General features: G+C 43.1%; 1 protein-coding gene across 6 annotated transcripts in view; it reads right to left on the bottom strand.

Annotated features, from left to right (window-relative positions):
* Nucleotides 1–18,226, bottom strand: part of GLIS3 (GLIS family zinc finger 3) — a 166,647-nt gene that overhangs the window by 93,950 nt on the left and 54,471 nt on the right. The window lies entirely within an intron of this gene.

Genomic DNA, 18,226 nt, shown 5'->3' with positions numbered 1-18,226 from the left:
CATGACCGAGCGCAGAGAGGGAGGAAAGGCCGCGGCCCCGCCGCTCCTCTCACGGGCCAGGGAGGGTTGTGAGGAGGAGGAGGAGGAGGCAGCGGTGGACCAAGATGGTGGCATCGGGCTCCGGGGCTGCGGCCGCGGCTGTGGGAGCCAGACCGGGCTCCTCAAAGGCGCCCTTCCTCCCCCCCATTCACCTCCGCCGGCCTCCACCCTCGCTTCCCCGACATGCCCTGCAGTGAGGCGGTGTCTGGCCGGGAGCGGCGGTTGGAGGAGGCAGAGGGGGGGGGAGAGAGAGCACTTGTGCAGTCTCTTCGTCCAGTCCCTGTGTCCGTGGGACACATGCGCATTCGCACGGAAAACGGGACACAGGGAATCTGGACGCAGAGACACTTGCACTTTATTATATAGGATATGTACAAGACAGAGCATCAAAAAGCATGACTGCGCTAATCCGATCCAGAATCCGGAAGCACCTCCCTTCATGACTTCTGCCAACACAGCCCCCTGGGCACCCTAAACCTCCTCTGTTGCTCCCTCCTCTCCCCCCCTTTCCCCCCCCTGTTGGGGTGAGGGTGCTGGTGGAGCGCTTTCTCCGCTAGAGCTGCTCAGTTGAGGGACTGGCACTGTAGCTTCTGGAGCCTCCCCCTCTTGAGTGCTTTGGTCCGCCCTCTGCAGCCCTCTCTCTGGAATCATCATCTCCTCAACACCCCCAAGGGTCTGCACCTCCTCCTGAGCCCCAGTCCCACCTTCCGGAGGAAGCTGCCAGGCGCTAGGCTCTGGGGCTCCGGCATGTCCGAGAGCCCCTCCCGATCTACTGGGCTCTCCGCTGCCCCCTGGTGGTTCCCTGACAGTTCCAAATAGGCCTTTTGGCCCCTCTAAGAACAGAATGCTGGGCCAGATGGGCTTTTGGTCTGTTTAATCAGGGCTCTTCCATTCTTATGACTGCAATTACCATCTTCCCTGACCAATGGACATGCTGGCTGGGCTAATGGGAGTTGTAGTCTAGCAACCTCTGAGAGGCCACAAGTTTTATCTAGGCAAGAGACAGTAGTTTTTTAAGACTGTTGGTGGTGTGATAAAGCCATCCTCATCCTCCATTCCTTCTGTTCCTTTATCATCTCTGGCCAAACAGGTTTAGCAAGGTTTTGAAACATTAGAAAAGTATGCAGACCTGTTCAACGAGAGATGTGCACAGAAAATGAACAACTGTCCAGGACAGGAAAGCTGTGCCTTTCTCCAGGAGATTGTGAATGACGGGCAGGAGTAACATGCCTAGATGCTCAGTGAGGGAACAGAGAACTGAGACCACAATGATATCGTGGTTGCTTGCACATGTGAGAAGCCTGGCGCATACATGGAGCTCCTTCATGTGCATGCCCTTTCTCTCCATTGACATTTTAGAAGTAAGCATACATTCCCATTGTAGGCCACTAGAAGTCCTTGCTGGCCTCCATGTATATCACAGCATTTCTGAAGACAGGGACCATAGTATACCTGTATACCTGAAGGAGCGTCCTGTATACCTGAAGGAGCGTCTCCACCCCCATCGTTTAGCCCGGACACTGAGATCCAGCGCCGAGGGCCTTCTGGCGGTTCCCTCACTGCAAGAAGCAAAGCTACCAGGAACCAGGCAGGGGGCCTTTTCGGTAGTGGCGCCCGCCCTGTGGAACGCCCTTCCATCGGAGGTCAGGGAAATGAACAACTACCTGACATTTAGAAAACACCTAAAGGCAGCCCTGTTTAGGGAAGTTTTTAATCTGTGATATTTTAATGTATTTTGGTATTTGCTGGAAGCCGCCCAGAGTGGTGGGGGAAACCCAGCCAGATGGACGGGGTATAAATAAATATATTATTATTATTATTATTATTATTATTATTATTATTATTATTAATTCCTGCTCTGCCTATGGAGTCTATCCTTTGCATACAGAAAGTTCTCAGTTCAAGCCCTGACATCTCCATTTAAAACGAACAGGAAGCAGTTAGTGGGATAGATCTCTGCTTGAGATTCCAGAAATTCACTTGCCAGCCACAGTATATCCTAATGCTTGAGGAAATAGCATAATCTAGTATCAGGTTCATATGTTCAGCCTGGTATAAAGACTACATTCATAGGTGCCACCTAAACTATGGCAGTTTCATTAGTTGCCAGTGTGTTTTGAGCTCAGTTTTTAATTTTAAGGCCTTCTACTTCTTCGTCCTAAACTGCTTGAAGGACCACATCTAGCCTGTGGACCTGCTCACAGCTTCAGATTACTAGCAGAGGCCCCTCTTCACATGCCTGTCTCCAAAAGCAGTCAACCTGGCAGCACAAGGAAGAGGACCTTTCCTGTGGTGGCCCCACACCTTTGGAATGCATTGCTGGTGGGGGTTCATTGAGGCTAATCTCTATAGACATGTAGGAAACTCCTAAAAACCCACCAGTTTTCACTGGCTTTTGCTTTTGGTAGTATTTTGCTTTATAGATCCCTGCAGACTGGAGGTGGGCAAATGTTGTCCCTGTCTTCAAAAAGGTAACTACCAACCAGTGAGCTTGACATCAATACCAGGAAAGGTCCTAGAACAGAGATTCAACAATTGGTCTGTAAGCATTTAGGAAAGGATACTGTGATTATAGTGGTACCTCAGGTTAAGAACTTAATTTGTTCTTGAGGTCCATTCTTAACCTGAAACTGTTCTTAATCTGAGGCACCACTTTAGCTAACAGGGCCTCCTGCTGCCGCCGCGCTGCCGCCGCGCCATTTCTATTCTCATTCGGAAGTAAAGTTCTTAACCCGAGGTACTATTTCTGGGTTAGCGGAGTCTGTAACCTGAAGCGTCTGTAACCCCAGGTACCACTGTATTAAGACCCAGCATGGATTTCTCAAAAACAAGTCATCCTAGATGAATCTCATTTCTGTCTTAGATGGATTTGTAGCTGGTTGACTGACTGAACCCAAAGAGTGCTTATTAATGGCTCCATGTCATCCTGGAAAAAAGTGACAAGTGGGGTGCTGCAGGGTTCTGTCCTGGGCCCATTGTTGTTCGACGTCTTTCAAAAAGACTTGGATGAAGGAATTGAGAGGATGCTCATCAAATTCTCAGGAGACAACAAACTGGGAGGGGTAGCTATTGCTGGAGAAGACAGAATTGGGATTCAAAATGACCTAACAGATTGGAAAACTGGGCCCAAGATAACTAAATGAATTTCAGTAGGGACAAATGTCAGGTTCTGCACATAGGCAGGAAGAACCAGATGTGCAAATATAAGTTGGGGGACACCTGGCTTACTAGCAGTACATGTGAAAAGGATCTAGGGGGTCTTGGTGGACCACAAGTTTAACATGAGTCCACAGTGTGATGCAGCAGCAAAAGAAGTGAATGCTTTTCTAGGCTGCCTCAACAGAAGTCTAGTGTCCAGATCAAGGGAAGTCATAGTACTGCTCTATTCTGCCTTTGTTAGACCCACACCTGGTGTACTGTGTTCAGTTCTGGGCATCACTATTTAAGAAAAATATTGACAAACTGAAATGTGTGTAAGATGATCAGGGTCTGGAGACCAAGCCTTATGAGAAACAGTTGAAAGAGTTGGTTATGTTTAGCCTAGAAAAGGGGAGATCTTCAAATATCTCATGGGCTGTCCCATGGAAGAGGGATGAAGCTTGTTTTCTCCTGCTCTGGAGGGTCAGACTCCAAGCAATGGCTTCAAGTTATAAGAAAGAAGATTCCGACTAAACACCAGGAAGAACTTTCTGGCTGTAAGGGTTGTTTGACAGTGGAACGGACTCCCTCAGGAGGTTGTGGACCCTCCTTCCTTGGAGGGTTTTAAGCAGAGGTTAGGTGGACATCTGTCCTGGATGCTGTAGCTGAGATTCTTGCATTACAGGGGGTTGGACTAGATGACCCTGGGTGTCCCTTCCAACTCCTCAATTCTACGATTCTATGATTCTATAGCACTGCTCATGATTTTGAGCCTGTATGTGAAATATATAGTTTTACACATTTTTGAACTAGGCCTAGCTTTTATTGATCATTGTAAGCTTGTAATATTTCTATCTTGTAAGCTGCTTCAAGACAGGTTTTGTTCTTAAAGGTAGCCTGAAAATCTGTTAAATAAGCAACTGCCCAGTATGGCTCTATTGTCTGATTTGACACACTCCTGCTTTCAGATATTGTCAACAACTTTTTTGCTTGGGGTTGGAACACAATAATGTCACGGCCATAACAATTAATATGAGTTCCATTATTTAAAAGCACTGCCATGCTTTTGTTGCATGTTCAACTCTACCTGGGCATTCACAATAGCGTCTTCCTGGTGGTTAACATAAACTGTTTGCACAGTGAAAATTGCCATGAGATTTTTAAAAGTAATTAATCACCCTCTAAATAAAGGGGTTGATTTGGGCATTCTTGTAGCCAGAGATCTCTATTTACTTGCAGTTCAATGAAACCAAATGTACAGCAGAAACTTGACAATATTATTGACTTTGGCACAAAAAGCAGCAACAGACAGTCTTTTATTCCCTCCTCCTCTATCACCACTCTAGCTGTTCTGGACAAAAATACTCAAGGCAAATAATACTTACAACATGCCATCGCTACCATTACAAAAGTTAAATGTGTCATCTGATATTTTCCTGGGCCAGATCCAAAACCCTTTTAGAAGCATGTATGTGCAGTGGGGCATCTCACTCCTTTCCCCAGGACAACAGCTCTTCTGGCTACTTCAGAAGTTGTTTGTGAAACTGCCCAAAACTTCATTGATCATTTGTCACGAAGCACAAGGATCGTACGATCCCACTGTGTACCCAAAGCTGGCAATGTAATCTTGTGGTCCTCCCCCCCTCTCCACCACTCAATTTTTTCAGATGATTTATACAACAAATGAAATAGTGTAGAGGCTCCTAGCATGCTTTGAAAAACAAGTATTGCATTAATGTGTGACATCGCTGTTTGTTTGAAATATGCTAATTATAAAATTTTACAGCACATATAGACTTACTTTAAAATGGGTTAGACTTAAATTCTGCTCAAGCTGTAATTTCTGAACCACCTTGAAAGGCAGTTCAGCATACAACACTTAGGACTAATGTAACCTAGAAGTTAGGCAATCTAACCACTGAAGGCTGGCTATCCCCACCTAGACAGAGTCGCAGCTGGATCACCAGCGAAAGCTAGGAGAAGACACTCGAGCCCCTTGAGGCCACTGATGCCTCTGATGAGAATGAGGAGTTCTGGAGTACCCCAAGCTGCACATATGGCCCTTCAGGTGGGCTGTGACCCCATATAGAACAGGTCACACTTCATCCACCCAGATAGTTTATGTCACAGAATAACTCTGAATGAACAAGTAAAGGTTATGTTCTCTACATTGACACAGCAGAGAGAGCGAGAGCGAGAGCGAGAGCAAGAGAGAGCGCTGCACATGCCAAAACCCTCCCTTCCAACTATTAAAAGAGCAGGACTCCTAGCCTGGATTGAATCTGCTATTCCTGATATTTCTGTCATTTACCATCTTGCTGGTCCTGAGTGCCCAGTCCTGGTATTCACTCTCATTCCCCAGCCCTGGTGTTGCTGCCTTCTAGATAATCTCCATCCCATCCATCTCATCTGCATATGCCTCCTGTAAACCAATCTTTCCATAAGTTCCTGATATCCAGTATCTCCATCTCCCATTCTGTTGCACTGGCCTTACAAATTATTACTTCTCTGCTTTGCTATCAGATCCCTCAGCTTGGCTCAAATACCCTTATGCATTCACCTTCAGCTATCAATTTATACAAAAGCCTTCAAAGAAGACAAAGGCCATCTCTTCACTTTGCACAACAGGCCAGAATGCTCACTAATAGTATTCTGGTTAAGTGAGGTGCTACACACAAAGTGAACGGGTGAGCTCCCGTTGCTTGGTCCCAGCTCCTGCCAACCTAGCAGTTCGAAAGCATGTCAAAGTGCAAGTAGATAAATAGGAACCACTACGGCAGGAAGGTAAACGGCGTTTCCGTGTGCTGCTCTGGTTTGCCAAAAGCAGCTTTGTCATGCTGGCCACATGACCTGGAAGCTGTACGCCGGCTCCCTCGGCCAATAACGCGAGATGAGCGCCGCAACCCCAGAATCGGTCACGACTGGACCTAATGGTCAGGGCTCCCTTTACCTTTACACAAAGTGGCCGTGCTCCAAGCAGTACTACTTCTCAGGCTCCATTAACATCAATGGCATTCCTTTGCAAGCTACATTAAAGCACAGGTTGCTGCTTAGTTGGAAGGCTTGGCAAATTGCACCCAAAGCAAATAACCCTGTCATCCCTGACCTAAACGTAAACTTGTTCTTCAAAGAATGGTGGAACTGTATAAATAAACAAGCCGCTCTACCCGAATGCCATAGAGCACACACATAAAACAAGTTTCAACACGTATGGCTGAGTTACTGGAGTGGAGCTTAGAGCTCACAAGATTCAGATTTTGCCATGCAACTTGCCCCAAAACACTGGGTTATATGGGCTGGGGAAAAGAATGACCCATGTCTTTCAGTAAGCAGGGAAGGCTGGCTTCCACCAGACAAAAGCTACTTTGTCTTTCCATTATGTCATGAATCCTAATTAGAAGCAACGATACTTCATTTCTGGTTCAGATAAGCTTGTTTGCATAGTTGTATGTTCTTAATACAGCCTTAAATGTAACTAGGAAAATATTAGACCAGGCAGTTGTTACCAGGCTGCTTCCACATACTGAGAGGCAGGTTAGCTGTGTGTGTGTTTGAAGTATCATTCTTCTATTACTCAGCATTCTGATAAAAGTCTGTTAAAATGTGGTTTGAGAATTGGAGGGGGGGGGGTTGATGCAAAGTACCCTCTGCAAAAAAAGAAGAAGAAAGAAAGAAGATGCATTAAGTGAATGAATTAACATTACTGCTTCAGAGTCCATTGAAGGAAGTGCCAGTAGAGGGGAAATCTGTTTAATGAAAACTACATTAAACAAGCCAAACTACATATTAAATTACTAGCATGCTTAAACTACCATGTTTAAGACTGGCCACACCACTTATGCAACAAAAAGCAACTGTGGGAACATCAATCCATGAGAGCTTAATCTTTCCCCATGTACCATTTTCTGGCTGAAAAATTTCCCTGCAAAACTACCGGTACTAAAAATAGCATATTCAGGGGCAAATAACAGCTTTCAGGGGGTGTTTTCCAGGGAAAGCACCCGGGGGGCTGGGGGGAGTTAACACACCTCAGCCACTGCAGCAGTTACTGGGCCTTCTGCTTTATACAGAGAACAATCCTCTATATGAAGGGCACTCTAGTCTTCTGCTTGAAGGCTATCCAGTCCAAGTCTTGTTTAAAATATAAGAACCATACAAGGGGGAAAGCGGGATGTTGAAGCTTAACAGCAGCAGCTAGGCAGCAGACTGAGCTGGACCCACAGACCCCCTGATCACAGTCTGGCCCAGTGTGGTGAGATGGTCTGTATTCCTATTTGAATGCTAGAGATTATTTCTAAATTTCACCTATAACATGTACATGGGCATGAGCAAATATTGTGCCAATTATGCAAATGCCTTCCTTTTTTATTGATGCATTTTCTCTTTACTGGTGATGCATAAGTGGCTACATTAGCCATAGTTCCAATCCAGATTGGAGACCCTCCAAGCTAATTTTTGTGAAATAAAAGGTATTAATATAGAACATAGTTTTGCCCTTAGGTGACAGCATAATTATATTGGTAGAAAACTGAGCATGGTTCTTCTTCTGTGGGGAGGGGAGCATAGAACAGCCACCCCACCTTGCAATAATGGTATATTCAGATGGATAGTTTGTTTTTTATCTGTGAAACACAACATGGTTGAGTGTCACATCAAAAATTCATTTAAACAGCTATATGTACAGGGAAATGTATCCATGAGCTGTGCTGCATCACAAGCCTTGAACTAAGACTGGAGCATTCTTGGATATTCAGTTGCTTCATGACCAAAAGAATGAATTGAAAAACGGAGAGAAATGCATTGAAAACATTTTTTTGCAGCTCTTTGTAACAAGTGTTCTGTTAGATGAGCAGATGGACAATATTATATTTCACCATTGCAAGCAATAAATCAGCCTTTTTTTTGCACGCACATGCACACAAATCACAGCACAATGACATGTCTCTAAATGATTAACTTGTGATCTCCAACTTTTGATTGCCTGTTAATCCTTAAACTAGCAGTTGGCAAGTGCAACTCCACCTTCTTTAGAGTTGCTGTCTGGATTGCCAGCTACCATCGCCCCCTCCCTCCCTCCCTCCCTCCCTCCCTCTGGCACTTCTAACAGCTGGGGGGGGGGCAGAGATGATTCTGACATAATTGAGCTAACAATGGGGAATGCTGGTTGTGTGGTACACATTGGTCTGCTGGCTCAAGGAAACCCACAAAGCCCAAATGCCTTCTTAATACAGTAGGATGATATAAAAAAGTCATATATGACAGTTATTTGATAATTTATATTTATTTGTTTCTTTCCCTCTGACAAAAATATGCCACATCTGAAACAGTCCTGCCAGTACCAATCAGAGAGGCCTTTAGTGAACATTTCCTGAAGGCTGAGACATGCATACCATCCAACATTTCTCCAATGAAAATAGGGGTGTCAATAATAATAATAATAATAATAATAATAATAAACCCCACCCATATGACTTATTTGCCCCAGCCCTTCTGGGTGGCTTCCAACATATATAAAAGCCTAATAAAACATTAAACATTAAAAAGTTCCCTCTACAGGACTGCCTTCAGGTGTCTTCTAAAGGTTGTATAGTAACTTATCTGCTTGGCTTGAGGGGGGGTGTCACATAACTCCATACCCTCCAACATTTCTCCCATGAAAATAGGAACGTCCTACCATACCCTCCAGTATTTTTCCGATGAAAAGGGGACGTCCTAAGAAAAAGTGGGATAAAATCAGAAACCAGTACACTCTCTCTCTCTCTCTCTCTCTCTCTCTCTCTCTCTCTCTCTCTCTCTCTCTCTCACACACACACACACACACACACACTACCAGTTATTTAAGTTTAAGAGCAGAATAGCAATGACAGGCTGCCCTATTGCCAGTGTGCACTTTTTGTGTATCACTATTTCTCAAATTGTCACCTAAGCTGCCCCCAATGGACCTTCGTTGAAGTTCCCAGAAACTTGGATTGTTGTATATAAACACTGTTCCTGTCAGAGGAGTGAAATGACCTGACAGATGGTTTGGCTTTGCTTCTTCTGTACCCAAACTAAATTGGGGCAGGGGGCACAAAATGTAATTTTTTAGATGGGCTCACAACAAAGTATGTGTGTCACTGGTAGGCTGCAGCTGCCTGAGGACAGGGCAAAGTCAGGGGTTTGTAGCATACACATCTTTCCAAACCTCATGCAGACAACTTTTGAGAGTGCCATTATTTCAAAAAACCCTACATGGCTATTACTGAACTGTGCGGAGGGGGGGGGGATCAGGTATCTGTCAGTATCCTAAACTGTAATCAGTTACACTGAGATGCCAGGACCATAATTTGATTATGCAGGGAATGAAGTAAGGGATGAACCAGACCAAACAACTTGGACTCTTTTCTATATATATAAAAATAAATGAGTGTTGTGAAGGATATAAAGGATAATGAAGTTCAATGATATACACTAAGTAATGTGAGATAGATTTGTGACGGGCAATAAATATCCTGTGAAGCCCTAACTATGTAGACAAAGTTTAGACCAGGATTTTTTTAAAAAAAAACCCAAAACAAACAACCCACTGAGATCCACCCAAAAAGTTTACCATGCCAGAAAATTAGTGCATCTACACTAGAAATAAAATTAACAAATTCTTTTTAAAATATCACAAAACAGTTAAATGAACATTCATCAAACAATGTGCCAATATTTCAAACACCTTTGTAAGTAAAACTTTCAGATGCATTTTGACTGGCAACTTCTTCAGTAATAGCAACATAATTTTATGGCAGTATTCAGACCTGCATCAATGAAACAGCTAATAAACCCCAGCAATAAAAGTGAATGGCTCATCAATATATTATATACCCATATAAAAATCATTTATATATGTTGGCAGCAAGATCACCTACAACTTCTGAAGCCTTCTTGCTTTCTACAGATACTGCCAGAAGATGCCTTTTTCAATTTTGTATTTTTTACTTTTTATTTCTGGCAGCTGAAGAGGATGGTCGCTGAAACATATTTGGCTACTTTATTCATAAATTGGCTTCGGAGAGCAAAAGCTCATATGAACTATTTTGTGAGGTTATTTGTTCAAGAGTCTTTTAATTGAAGGTGCTAACTTAGAATCTCCAGTCTTTGGGACACACAATCATATAAGCAAGTCCTTGTACTGAGACAGATCCAGAAGACCTTTGCATCAAGAGGAGTTAGGAGTGAGGCTTAGCAACCACCTCTTGGGATGTCCTCAGAGATGCACTGGTACAGGCTTGGGCTTAGTGCTTGCTTGTACCTGTGATGTTGCAGCTTCTGTAAGAGTTAATCGCAGCTTGCTAGAAGCAGCACTTGCTATAGATAGGTCACGTGACTGGTGGAATGGAAATGCGAGGCCATGTGTCCCCCTGGATCCCCACATGAGCCACCAGACACTGACTCTGCACTTTAAATGCTGGGTTGAATAGCATAGAAATGTCTGGGCCTTCACATTAGTCTGTCCCTTGTTTGGACTCCTCCCCTGACCTTGCCAGACATGAACATTGGCAGTCATGGGAAGGTGTTCTATGTCTGCACTCCCAGATGCTTCTTCTTGCTCTGCTCTTTATTTCCCTCATCCTTTGAACAAAATCTGTTAGAGCAACTTTGGTGGTCTTCATTGCTCTGGTCCATGGGGTCACGAAGAGTTGGACACGATTAAATGACTAAACAACAAACAATTGCCCATCTGAATCCAAAAGAACCACTGGCTCTGCCTTTGGAAGAACAGCCTTCATCCTAGAGATAAGTCTTCTTTCCTTCTCAGGCTGAACACCCTCCTCCCAACATATATGACACAATCCTTCCTCAAAGCATGGATATTTAATAAACAAAGTATATTGGCAGGGGAAGGGAGGTTTGGTCAGAGGATGCAGAGGATGCAGACATTAGAGTATTTCTTGCATAGTCTAAAAATTGTTCACCACTATGTTAGAAATCCTTTTACCAACCATGATATTAAAATATATGAAACCATGTTATGGGGTTGGATACAGACTGGCCTTCTGCAAATGAGAAGGCCCCTCCTATTCACGGAAGAGCTTGATCTCCATTGGTGGAAGGGGGGGAGGTGATTTGGCAGATTTCTCCCTCCCTCTACAGTCTACAGCACCAGTTCCCACGTGCTTCCTGAAGGTCCCCCAAACGTCTATAGCAGATTTTTAGGAGGTTGCAATGGAAAAAGAGAAAATACTGAAAATCTTCCATCCACAAAAGCATTCAGTTAGTGGAGTTCCACTCCCGTCAGATCTGAATCAAACCCTTAGAAATCACAGAGTATGTTTTCTTGTTTCTCATTTTGGACTGTTTTCTGGGTGCTCATACTATTGTACTTATCCAGCAGATATTAGGTATATAAAGCTGGAATCCTTTGAAAATTCCATTTAATGATATTCTAAATTTCAACATATAGTCAAAACCTTGGCTGGTTCAGCACTACTGAGTTCTTCTTGATTTAAATAATGATCACTATTCATTTATTCTACAGTGTTATTCTGATTTATATATATATATAAACCCACGATGTTGTATGTTTTGCATTTGACTGCTTGGTCTCATGGGATATCTGATGCTTGCCATAAGTTCAGTTTATGTTCTCTCTGAGCGGCCAGCAGAGTTTTGTTAAATAATATATACTTTTCAATCATATCATGACTATTTTCCTTTGAATAAAGGATAATAAAATATTTTCTGAACTATCTGAATTTCAAAAATTTTACCAACAGCAAAAATTTGTTTTAAGATCTCTTTCATACGATGCTAAAATTAAAAGAGGGTGTTACAACAATGTTCAGCTGTCTGTGAAGATGGGAACAGATATCTTGCATTATATATTTAAAGACATATTTTTGCAATTCTATCAATGACATCATTACCTTGTGCTTGCCATTTGCATACCAGAAATCTTCTTAAATATCACTTATTTGGCAGCTGAACTTTAAGAACAAACACCATACATTTTATAAAAGGATGAACTGCTGGGTAGGGATGGAAAAGAAATTTGATTCAGTTCACATTTAAAGGCAAACTTAGCTAATTTCCACTTTCTGAACCAGGATGTGAAGCAAAACGTAGCCATCCTCTGATACACTTTTCCCAATCTGGCTATGCAGTTATCCAGGCAAGTTGTGTGCACAAAAAGTATATACTGGTGTGAAGTGTGCATATACAAGCAGGCATTACTGGAAACAGCCTATTGTGTTTTGGGAAGATGTTTGAAAAAAAATATTAGCCAGCAATATTATTGTTGCAACATTATTGCCTCAATAGTAAAACTTTGGGTTGTTGTATTTTTAGTTTAATTTAATTTATATGCTGCTTTTCTACAGTGATCTGTGCCCAAAGCAGTTCACAATAATAAACATCAAATATAAAATTGTAGCATTAAAAACAGCGTGTTACAAAACATTTCAAATTAATTCATTAATTCATGCAGTCCATCATGCTATGCTAAATATTGCTTCCAAATTTGTGTAGGTTTTTTTTGGGGGGGTCATCTTATCAAATAGTACAGAGAAGGGAACAATTAGAAGTGGGACCTCAATCGTCCCACCAGGGATACAGAAATCTAAACAAGACTAAATAAGCAGAACTTAATTTGGAGCACAACATCCCTTATGAACTAAAATCAAATGAATAAATTATTGCTGTTTCAACCAATTAGATAATAGTTGCCACTTATTTACTTGCCGACGTGGGGATTCAGGGCACAGTCCAACAATGGCTGCGTTCCTTTATCTCAGGTCGGGGACAGAGGGTGGCGCTAGGGAGGGACTTGTCGCCGTGGCACTCCTTGGTGTGTGGAGTCCCGCAAGGCGCAATCCTTTCACCGATGCTTTTTTAATATCTTTATGCGCCCCCTTGCCCAGATTGTCCGGAGTTTTGGGCTGGGTTGTCATCAATATGCTGATGACACCCAGATCTGTTGATGGACGGCCGCCCTGCCTCGGCCCCGGACACACTGACCAGGTGCTTGGAAGCTGTGGCTGGATGGCTACGTGGGAGCCGACTGAAGCTAAATCCTTCGAAGACAGAGGTCCTCTGGCTGGGTCGGGACGACATGGGGTTGGGGGGCCAACTCCCATCTCTTGCAGGGGCTCAATTAGTGCCAGCGCCTTCTGTCAAGAGTTTGGGTGTAACCTTCAACACCTCCCTTTCCATGGAGGCGCAGGTTGCAGCCACAGCAAAAGTGGCATTTTTCCATCTCCACCGCATCAAGCAGTTGGTCCCTTACCTCTCTCGCCCTGATCTGGCCACAGTGATCCATGCGACGGTCACCTCCAGGCTTGATTATTGTAACTCGCTCTATGCGGGGCTGCCCTTGAAGCTGACCCAGAAACTCCAGCGGGTGCAGAATGCCGCGGCGAGGCTCCTTACAGGGTCCTGGCCACAGGATCACATTCATCCAGTGCTTTACCAGCTGCACTGGCTCCCGGTGGAGTACAGGATCAGGTTTAAGGTGCTGGTTTTGACCTTTAAAGCCCTATGCGGCTTGGGACCCTTGTACCTACGGGACCGCCTCTCCTGGTATGCCCCGCGGAGGACTGCATTTTAATTTGTATTTGAATTAATTGCTTTTTATGTTTTATTGTAATTTTATTGGTGTGAGCCGCCCTGAGCCCGGTTTGACTGGGGAGGGTGGGGTATAAATAAAAATTTTTTATTATTATTATTATTATTATTATTATTATTATTATTATGAACATATTTTAAGATGATGTCAGAATCCTTGCTATATTATACAGCGTATTGTACCATTATCATTTCACAATATACTTTCTATGGCTACATCACTTATTCCTTTGAATAAAGATTAAATATGGTGAGTTTGTGTGTGCATCAGTAGGAATTTACAAGAAATAATTCCTAAAGAGGTCTTAATTTTTATATACAAAAGCAGGTTCCCGTTGAAACAAACAAATGGACATAGTATTTTTTCTGGTTTCACAGGGACATACATAAGCATTAGATTTCCTCAAAAATAAACTTAAAAGTTAATACTAGGCAACAATCATCATACAGAAAAAACACATTAGTAAAAGGCAATTCAACTGTTTTTAATATAATAGAAACTTTTGCTATTACAGTGGCATAGCATGGATTGCCAGTGCCTGGGGCCACGTGGAGCAGGGGTGCATGGCAGAGAAACGGACGGAGCATGCAGGCGGATTCAACACCCTACCGGCACCTGCATCACCCAGGACAGAGCAGCCACAGAGAGAAGAAAAGAAGAGTCGTTCCATTGTATGGAGAGGTCACTTCTTGGTTTGCATGGAGAAGCCATTTTTAATGGAGCCCAGTGATGGAAGTGCACAGCTGTAGTGAGGCAACACCAGGTGTCAAAATTTGGTGCCCCTTACAATTTTGCACCCGGGGCAACCCCACACTATCCCACTGTTCTCTTAATCTTCTGCAAGAAAAACTAAGAAATGAACACTAGGCTTATTCACACCTCCACTTGTCCCTTGACTAGAAAGCACAGATCCAAGCGGTTTTCCACTTGACCTCATTTCCCAGGCACAGGTCCCAACAGTTTTTCCCAAGCCTTTCTCCTTCCCAGGGAAAACCCACTCTTAAGTGTGAAATTGGAGAAAAGGTCAATTCAGAGAAAACCCCAAGTGCCCTTTGCTCCAATTGCTAAAGAGAGGTTTTCCCCAGGGGGAAGCAGTGGGTCCAGAGGAAGTGTGGGTCATCCCATAGTTAATTTTATCAGGTATTTTCTTCTCCAAGCCAAATTTCAATAAAACTCGGGGCAGCAAAATGTCCCAAACAAAGACATATAGGAGAAGAGCATTTTAATTTGTTTCTCTGTATCTAGTTTCCCTTGAAAAATCACAACAGGAAATTATTTTACCCAATATGTTAATTCTTAACCAGAAACTAAGACATAAACAAATATAGACAATATCAGGGAGTATATTATTAGATCCCAAGCCAGATTCAGATGTATGTCAGGATGGTAGTGCCCCAAAATACAGCCACTTGGTATTTATTTGTTTTGACCATTTATATCCCGCTTAATTACAATTGTCTCTTTAAGTGGTAACAGAAGAAAGATACTGATCTTTAGATTGGTTTTTGATTGAAAAACTGCATGGGATATTTGTCCCCCCTACAACAATACATTAACATTGACAACCCATTTGTAAGATTCAGTTAGTTTTCCTGGGTTGTTGTTTTCAGAAAGACAACTGAATGGCTGAAATTTGATAACAACATTTACTAACATGCCGCTCATCCTAAAAGGTGTTGTAGGTGTTCTACAATGAAAAGTACACCAGGAAGGTTTGTAACCCCATTTTTTGTTAAAAAGGAAGGTCACAATACAGCTAAAGGTGGCCGTGACATTTTCAGGCATCCAGAACTGTGAACAGTAAATGTAGAGATGCAGGGAGATCAGCTTCATACTCCAGCCTATAAAGTGCTATTAGAAGAATATACAAAGGCAGCCCCCACACATATATGTGGCAGTTCTCTACATGGTCAAGAATCCTGCAAAGTCAGGACTTCCAGTCATGTCCAGAGTCCTCTGTACAAATAGTTGTGCACACACGGGTTCCCTAAAGACATCTAGTGAATGTGCATAAGTTGGGGGCAGGGCAGAGGCTGCTGTCATGATGATGACGCGCGCACGCACACACACACACACATTGTTCTTAGGTATGAACACCTGCAAAAGAATCAGTTTCCATTGAAACCAGTGGATCAAGTTAGTCCTTAATCAGAGTAACTTAAATCTGACTGCTTTCAGTGTAGTTACGGGCAATCCCAGGCCTCGTGTATTTCCACACTATATACATTAGCATGGCTGTAAATAAACATGCATACAGTTATACATAAGCATATTTCATTGCTTTATTCCATCTGTCTGGGTCACTGACTCAGAGCTTATGGACCCTGGCTGAGAAGCATTGGTGCTTATTTAAAACTTAATCTCTGCTAATACACAGAAACCTTTAAGTATTTTGAATAGTGTTCCCTCCATTGGATAAGTATGCATTGTGTGTGCCCCCTTATGTTTTACTCCTTGCTGGAGATTTGCCAGCTATTTCCCCTCCTGGCAGAGTTTCTCAGCTTTGAACAGCAATCAAAGACTTAGCAAATGAAGTATTTCATGGCATGGAGAAGAGATGGGAATAGTTCCGTCTGACAGGCAGCTATCAAGCACACAAGAGACCTGCCAAAGAGAAACTGGCATCATTTGCCTAGAGAGACTCTGGGGTGAGGAAAAAAGATGCACTACAGAATTTTTAAAACTCCATTCTAATGTAAAATAGATGTGGTTTTAGGGCAAAACAAAACCCTGCAGTATTGCAAATCCTCTGCTAAGATTGGCTTCCATTTGCTACATCATCATTTCACCATTAGGTTTACAAAGGGCTGTGCTATTCCCCCCCCCCCAAAGTACAGCCAGATCAATTCTATATTTGAGCCCCACTAGATGGAGGGTTGGAACTTGGAAGATGTTGCGGACTGGCTGGATGCAGCACCAGCCAGGGAACCCCCAGGGGAAGAAGGGTCAGAGCCAGGGGGTTGAGTGGCCAGCGGGAGAAAGAGCAGGCTGGGGGGAGGAGGAGGAGGAGGAGGAGGAGGAGGAGGAGGAGGAGGAGGAGGAGGAGGAGGAGGAGGAGGAGGCAACAGGAAGAGCACAGCTCAGACATTGAGGCAGAAGCCGGAGCCAGGGAGCAACCAGCCCCACCCCCTAAAACACTGCTATTCTGAAGCATTGCTGCCTCTGACAGGAGAGGCAGAGCAGAACCATCTTGAGAAGCTGATCCTCCATGAATTGTCATCTTTTACAAGGTGTGCGCTTCCCCTTCCCAGGCTCCGCACATATAAGATACAAATCTCTCAGTGCAGTGGCACCAACACCACTGTCACAAGCAGACTTGGAATATAAGGTGAGGCTGTTAAAGCCTGAAAAGGATCTCATTTTACATTGTTATTTAAAGCTGAATGCCAGGCTATTGTGTGCATAAAATATTAGTAACCATTACAAATTAAAGGTGCTTTTATGTCACATGATGAGTTTATCAGCATAATTGTTAGGAGGAGAATTTTACATTTTACTAATCTTCCAGACAATCTTTTTTGAGTGACAGTGAAGTTTAGGTAGAGAAGGGAACCAGTATTTATTTCTTTTCCATCTGTGCTCTGTTTACAGCATGCTGCTGAATGGTGTTTATATGTGTGTGTGTTTGTATGTGTTTATGTATGTACCAGAATACTGCACCAACAAATTTATAATTGCCTGGCTTCCTAGGTGGGGTAGGGAATAAAAACAAGGTCCCCATGCAGCTATCTGTTCTCATGCCCTGTTGTTGGCATAAGAGAGTGTATGTATATATGGGGGGGGCAGGGATAAACACAAAAGGAAAATGCCTACTGGTGTGATCAGAAGTCACTGTGACACATACAAATTCAATTTTTTGTGGGTATGGACTGCTCCAGTGATATTGGAATCCATCTATAGAAATACCTTACTCACCACAGAAGAAAGGAGAGAGACTTTTCATGAGACTTTTCTTCCTTCCTTTTCCTTTATAAATGAGACAGGGGATGCTTTTATTCCACCCCCAACACTAGAATCTTTGTGGAGAGGAGACTTAAATTGATATCATAATTTCCGCCCTGTGGAACGCCCTCCCAGCAGATGTCAAGGCAATAAGTAACTATTTTACTTTTAGAAGACAACTGAAAGCGGCCCTGTTTACGGAAGTTTTTAATGATTGATGATGTACTGTTTTTAATATTCGGTTGGAAGCCGCCCAGAGTGGCTGGGGAAACCCGGCCAGATGGGCGGGGTATAAATGATAAATTATTATTATTATTATTATTATTATTATTAACATGTTGTTTGCATATTGTGTATTTGTGTATTGCATATGAAACTTAATAAGTCTGTACCACTGGACAAGTTACTATAGTTATATGTTGTTCTTGTATTTACATGAAAAACAATAAAAATCATTGGGAAAGGAAATATGAATTAACAGCTAAATAAGGCACAGATGTAGAAAAGCACTAAAAT

This window comes from Zootoca vivipara, chromosome 16 (assembly GCF_963506605.1).
Source record: "Zootoca vivipara chromosome 16, rZooViv1.1, whole genome shotgun sequence".
Taxonomy (NCBI): domain Eukaryota; kingdom Metazoa; phylum Chordata; class Lepidosauria; order Squamata; family Lacertidae; genus Zootoca; species Zootoca vivipara.
Note: the sequence above shows the minus strand (reverse complement) of the source record. Positions and strands in the feature narration are given on the sequence as shown.